Source organism: Sinocyclocheilus rhinocerous, unplaced genomic scaffold (genome assembly GCF_001515625.1).
Source record: "Sinocyclocheilus rhinocerous isolate Xijiao unplaced genomic scaffold, SAMN03320098_v1.1 scaffold518, whole genome shotgun sequence".
Lineage (NCBI taxonomy): Eukaryota > Metazoa > Chordata > Actinopteri > Cypriniformes > Cyprinidae > Sinocyclocheilus > Sinocyclocheilus rhinocerous.
The window spans coordinates 259,759-267,275 of record NW_015664196.1 but is presented as its reverse complement, the minus strand read 5'-3'; positions in this window follow the sequence as shown (position 1 = coordinate 267,275).

Here is a 7,517-nt window from a genome sequence, read left to right as displayed (position 1 = left end):
TCCACTATGAACTCGCTCTCTGGGTCGGGGTGTCGAAGGATGGGTGCGGAAGTGAACCGAGTCTTTAGTTCGTTGAATGCTTGCCGTGACTCTGGTGACCAAATCAATCTGGCGGCGTGACGTTTGGTCATGGTTGTCAGGGGGGCGGCGACTGCGCTGAAGTCTCTGATAAATCGCATGTAGAAATTTGCAAAACCTAGGAAGCGTTGTATTTCCTTGATTGTTTGAGGTTGTGGCCAGTCCAGAACCGCTTTAACCTTCCTCTCATCCATTGCTACCCCCTCCTGGCTGATCACGTAACCGAGGAACGAGATGGAGTCCGTGTGTGTGAGTGGTTTATATGTGTGTGTGTATATGAGGTGCAGGTGTGGATGATTAATCAGTCCCAGGCATGAGGGGTGATGGGATTTGGAGTCCGAATGGGAATGTCTAATATTCGGGAGACGGTTCCCTCTGGTGGTGCGGAGGAGGCGGTAAGGGAGCCTCCTCTGTAACATATATACCTGTGCAAAACTCGGCAGCATAAACTCAAGTTGTGTTTTTTTTTTTGTGGTTTCTGTTCAACATTTTGATTCTGCATTAAGTACAAAGGGACAATTAAATCACAATTTCATATGCATGTCTTTTTCAAGATTGGGTAGCTTTGTTTGCTTGGAGACGCATCAGAGGTTTTTCAGCAACCTTACTGAAAATAAAAAAAATCCCAATTGATTTGTTTTAATGGCTTTAATTTACATATGAATTATTAATAAAACAACAACCACCAATAACTTATGCTTGGCAAATAATGATTTCACCCTGCCTTGACTGCTTAATTCCGGTGAGTCAGTTTTACTTAATCTTTGAGCCCCTATGTTTTTATTGTTCAACTTCATACACATATGAAAAGCATCTTTGAATAGACTTGTGATTGCAGTGATAATGAGAAAATATTTGATTACAGTCACAGTAAATGCACCTCACAGATGAAAAGAGTTAACAAAGCCTCCATAATCACTGTCAGGATGTCCTGACCTTTCCGAGCAAGTTCTTTAATTAACCTTTTGGACCATTTGGACTGTTTAATTACCTATTGGCATCCGTTCATAATATGACCGATAAAGCATCGATTGTCCTTGTAATTAGTCACAGTTAAATGAATGTATTCATTAGGATATTTGCTCCGAAAAATGTTTGTTGCTTTTGCTCTTCACATCCATCTTTTTTGACTGACTGCCTGGCATCATCAGAAATGACCTGCGCCCCTTATAATGGAGTTTCTCCCATCCATCATGCTATATGGAGTTATTTTCATTTCCCTCTTTTCAAGAGCAGCTGTGGCTGTGCAAAGTGAATCAACCTCTGTCTCATCCATGGCCTTCCTCTCCCACTCGTGCATACCTCTACAACCAGTTAGATCAACTCTACCAGCCAGCACTCTCTATATTTTGACATTAATCAGATACTATAATCATTTTTTTCACTATATTTTCCCTCCATCTCTCGCCACGGTCCTTTGTGAAGCCTTAGCTACACAGAAACTCTTCTTTGCACCGGCATACGGAAGTTGTGAGGGACTGGGCAAAGTTCGTTTGATATGTGAATGATTTGAAAATGTATGTCCTAGTCGAGTATGCGTATGCCCCGATGGATTGTGCTTCCACCATGATGAATTTTAATAAATGAAGTTGCTCTCCAGTTTGTGATAATCAGGTTCTAGCTGTGGGGAAGCGATTGCTGCTTCAAATGCATTACGTGGAATAAGTAAAGCAAAAACAAATCAACTCTCAGTAGAGTCAGAGAAATCATCAAACTCTCATATCTCGAGCATCCTTATGCTGAATTCTTCTTCATGTATCTAAAGAATATTTGATGTATTGATTTTGATTCTATCAATGTATATAGGCTGAGTGTTAATACACAAATACCTGATTTTGATTTAATTGATTCTATCTATCTATCTATCTATCTATCTATCTATATCTGTCTGTCTGTCTGTCTGTCTATCATCTATATCTGTCCGTCCGTCCGTCCGTCCGTCTATCTATCTATCTATCTATCTATCTATCTCTCTGTTAAGGCAATCTGTCTGTCACTCTCTTACATTACCTGTCTCTCTCTTTATACTCTTTGACATACATGCACTCTTTCTCTCCATTATTCCCTCACACCCTTTTTTTGTGGGTAATTTGAAATGTTTACGTGGTCTCATTCATCTCAATTTCACATTTGCAGAGACAAAAGACAGAATTGAGACATATCTCTCTCTCCTTCCTCACAGTCATTGATCACCATCACCGTCTAATCTCAATGAACAAATTGTTTGCATGGCATAAAACCAACAGAACAAATAAACAAAATGTTTGATATAACACGTGCCATGTGAATAAAACAAATTCTTACAAATATGAGTTAGTTGATTTGAGAAGGTGCTCTTGGTTTTCTGCAATTTTCAAATAATTTTCTCTAAAAAGAGTCACTACTGACAATGCACAGAAAATTACTTTCTTGTGTGAATCAGTGCTGTTTTTCCACAAGTACATATGTGAGAGGTAATTAAAAGAAGGAGATTTTGAAAATCTTTACTGACGTCATTGTACTTTCAGCCATTATCTGCAGGATGCAATATTCCATTATAAAAATGTTTTTGTAGTGAGACTGCACTGTGTACACACACATTTTAGAATTAGAGTAAAGACATTAAATTTTTTTTTTCAATCACTTTGGCTCATTTTTGAAACAGTCTGAATGTGCAGTTGTTTTATGGGACAACTCTATTACATGTTTTTTGAGACATTTTGAGAATGTCTGGTTGTCTACTGGTTGTGTTTTGGCATCTATACCTGTCTGCTTCAGGCATTGATTCAGCACCTTGCCAGTGACCTTATGTCACCTGACCTGGATGTGCACAGAAATACATCATTCTGTTCAGTCATTACTTCTGTCTCTTCTCTCTCAATAATGCCATTGCTTTTATCAGTCTGCCATCAATAATAAACCTGTTGAGCGTGTCCTCCACCCTCTCCTTCTCTCTTTCATTCCTCTCTTTATCATTCAGTTTATCAGTTAATCTCTTTTGACAGTTTTTTTTCCAGGTCTTGACTTTAGATCACACAACATAAACTTGCAGTCATCACTGGCTAACATTTTGCTATATGGAAGCTCCTTCCCAACCTATGCATGAAATTAAGCAAAATCAGCTAATTCATAATCCGTTATGGTTATATGTCACGACAATTAGTACATTTAAATGACATCCCATGTACATATATAAACACCTATTCAGTATTCAGCAATATGTTAATGAATGGCAGTATGAAGAATGGCAGTAATCGTAATAATTTATAGATAAAACAATTTATAGAATTTTCAAAGGTACAGTATCAATATTTGTTTAGGGTCAGAGAAAAATGGTCATTCAAATAGTTTCAAAAACCTTGACTAGCATTATAAGTGGGGAAAAAATAAGTGCATAATAGACTTATTTTTTATATGATTATATGAATAAGTAGCTGTCGTGCCTTGAGGGAGAAATCATCTTACAATTATATTCACACGTTGTCATACATTTTACATTAGATATCTCTTAGTGGGCGAATTAATAGATAGGACCAAACAGATGGTTTAATGATTTCATCAAGAGGAATATATTCAACTATTCTTTTTGCATCATGTTATAAATGATAACTTGGCGATTAAAACAATATGCATAATTCCTGTTCCTTGACTAGATTACTTTAACACAATAGCCTACAAATATGTTAGTTTTAATGAAGTAGGTCTATAATCCCTAGAGAAAGCGGTCTGTTAGCATTTCCATTAGTCTCAGTATGTCTACGAGCCTCATTGTTTTAAACAGATCATAGCTTACTCTTTTGTACCCATAGTCATAATTTATTTTTATATTAACACTATTTTCTTTCTTTGACCCTTATTATACTGCCTTATTATTGGTGTTGTGCCTCTACAACTGTATAAACACTTTTTGCATTTGAAATGAGCATCAGCACAGTGCACATGATGAGATGCAGTTTTGTTGTCCAATTTCACTTTTTGCAAAGGCTTCTGTACATTGTGACAGGTTCATAACTTTCAGGACAAACATTCCACCCTGAAATATGATGCTTGAACTGTTAAGAAGGATGTCCTTCAGAAGGATATCTGAACTTTCTGTATGTTTTCATATAGTAGGCTACAGTGGACTCTTTTATCTCAAAAGATCAAGGAGTATCTGATTCCTTATGATATAAGACACCTTTAAAGGCCAGAATCAATCTGAATCTTTGCATGGAGACAATTTCCTGTAAAAAGACTAAACTGAAACATCTTCGAATTTCTGCTTATTTAATTATTAATTGTAACTCACACAAGTGGCTTAGTATGATTAATTGAACTTAAGTATGGCCTGATAAGAGCACACATTATGGCACTCTGCTATTCACAGACTTTGGCATTTTGTGCGAGTTTTATGTTCTACTTGTGGCTGGTGGGGATTTTTCCTCGAATCTTTTGCAGGTTACTTAGCCAGTACAATAGCCAGTAGACAATACATAGTAGATGGCAACAAGGGACTGTGTGTTAATGAGTGATTCATTCGAATCATTAATTCAACCAATTCGTTCAAAACGTTGATTCATTCAGGAAATAAACAAGCGAATGTTGTTATGAGTGAGTCATTGAATCATTTATTCAACCGATTCTATGGCGGATCAAAAACAGAGAAAGCAACTGGCAATTTTGTGTCTAATATATGTTAACAGGCTATTATATTAACTTAGTGTTTAAAAACTTTTGTATAAAAGTAATACTCCACTATGTTGTTCAAAACAGGGCTGTTTTTACAGCAGCAGTCTTACTGGTGTGATATTAAATTTAAGAGTAATTTTGAATTTACATATACAGCATATGTTTTACCAAAAGAATGTTCATGTTTAGTTTGAGTGATCACATGATATAGCCAATCAGATGCTTTAAGAAACCTGTGAGGGCGGGGACAAGAAAGAGCATGCCACAGGTGTCAGTAAATGCGAGCTGCGGCACGAAAACAAATAATATATATATATTTTTTTTGAGCATGTATACTCATGCACATACTATATGTGATTTTTAATTGATCCATCCAGTATGTTGTGGTTGTGCTTGGAGTGATGCCTTTATTTTTAGTGAACTGTTTGCACAATTTAGTGTTTTGTGCGCATGAACTGTCATCCTGAAAGATTCGAACAGCGCGTGACGATGGAAATGGCCTCTTCGCTTTAACAAGGACTCGGATTATAGCCGCTGAATGTGTAGGCCTGGAAAACGTTCAGGAACATAACAGAACATGATCATCTGCACTGGATTTCTTCACCCCCTCGTGTGATTCACCGTGGCGTGAGTAAACTATTGCTGCCTTGTAACAAACATTATGGCCTAGGCTACTGTATTATTCACATTGTGTGCATTAGCGGATTCAACAGCTCTTACTGTAAATTGCATTTAAACAGAGTATTGTTCATGTACAACGAGTATGAAACCAAACGATTTATAATAAGCATGTAATGGATAGGGTTTGATATTGATTCACTTAAGTCTATGAAAATCGTCTCAAAATCATCTCATTTGATTGCTGAATACAGTGGTTTGTGAAGGAGATGGCATGTTAAGTCACTGAAGAATTGATTCATTTGAGTTTTGAATAGGAACCATTTGAGAGCCATTAAGAGTGTTTACAGGTGATTAAAAGCATTATTCACTGACTTTCTTCAGCGAATAAATGTTTACCATTTATTTCAACTAAATGGACAAAAGTCCTTAATTCATGGAAGCTGTAGATTAATTATTTCATTCAGAAGAGCTGGAATCGAAATTGTTTAAATTTTTAATATATTTTGTAGGCTTTGTGATTTATTTGAATACCTTATAATATTAAATAGCCCTACTAATAGTTATGATTTATTTGCAGAGAGAAAAGTGAAAAAAATGGAAACCACCAAGCACCTCTAAAAGTTATCTAGTATTAAGTAGTGTGCAAATAAGTGACTTTTACTGAACCTTAATTTTGCCTGACCGTTTTTTTTTTTTCGTTTTTATTTCATTGAAATGCACTTGACTGTTACTTCAGCTATGTAAATGAGCCATTTTTTGGCTTGCTAAGAAGTTGGTCTGAACACTTGGACACTAATGCATAGCTGCAAGTAACATTATGGAGAGTAACAGTAAAGTTCCAATTAGTTGTCTCCAGGGGATTGATTTTTAATGGTAAATATAAACCTTCAAAGACAGACGAACAAGGTTGTTAATAAATGGGATATGTTTTTGTTGAAGGCTTGAAGCTATCAGCCCATATTATTTTAACTTATTTAAAAAAAATCGTGTTTTACAGCAGAATTTCTGGTGAAAAACTACAATACACATAGTTCTACACTGTAAAAAATTCATGTGAAATCTACAGTAATTTACTGTGCTTGTGCACAGGAAATTACTGTATATTACTTCACAGTAGAATACCGTAGTTTCAGTCAAAATTGCAGTAATGTAAGAAGTACTGTGAGTGTCACAGTAACCAGCACTGTCTTCACCTTCCAGAACGTGATTTCACCGTACTGCCATACACTAAGGTTTTCTGAACCCCAGCCACTGGGATAGAGAAGGAAAACACAGTACACTGGCAGCTGGGTTTACAGCCAATGACTGCATTTAAATTGACCTCACTGTAATTCAATTACATTTGAGGTTTGAATAGATAATACAGGAAGCAAATGTATTGTTTAATAAAAAAAAAATAAAAAAAAAATGACCAGAAGGTCATCAAGATTTTACTGTTTTCAACACATCTAGCAATAAATGAAGAATGATTAATGAAGCTTGTTATAATGATGAGCAGTTAACTGTGACTGTTGATAAATGAATATGTATATTTAAATCATGCAAAATGCATTATTTATTTATTTTTAATTTTTTTATTTGGGCTGAATCAATATAACTAAACAGCAAAGGAACCTGTCGGTACCAGTAGTCTAGTGGTTAGCGCACTGACATATAGTGCAACTGTGTCTCTGGTGACCCGTGTTCGATTCCTGGCTTAAGGTGCTTTGCCGATCACATTCCCCACCAAATGATGTTTTATCAGCATTGTGGGGCATTCCTCCACCCCATCTCCTCACTTCGAGTTCATACTACACTTATACGGGGGGTACTCTAGGTTCGGGCCATTCCCGAGCTTGGAGCCCTTCCCCGGACAGGACGCCAAATATGCATTACCATACTTCAGCTAATAATATGTAAGCGTGAACTCGTGAATCACTACACTGTCCTGTGTAATAAGCACAAAAAGGAAATTGCACTTTATTCTCTATATGACCCCGCCACAAACCAAGGCGCCCCTAAACTCCGCCTATGGGTAAGTTCACAGTTTTGTAGCTTCAATAGTTTGTTTGAATCAAACTAATTTTAGCTTCAAATCAAAGTTTGTAGTGTTGTGCTTTACCTTGTAGCTGGTTGATTTAGTTCATGGCTTAAAACGCTTTAACAAAGACTTTTTTTTTTTTTTTTTTAAA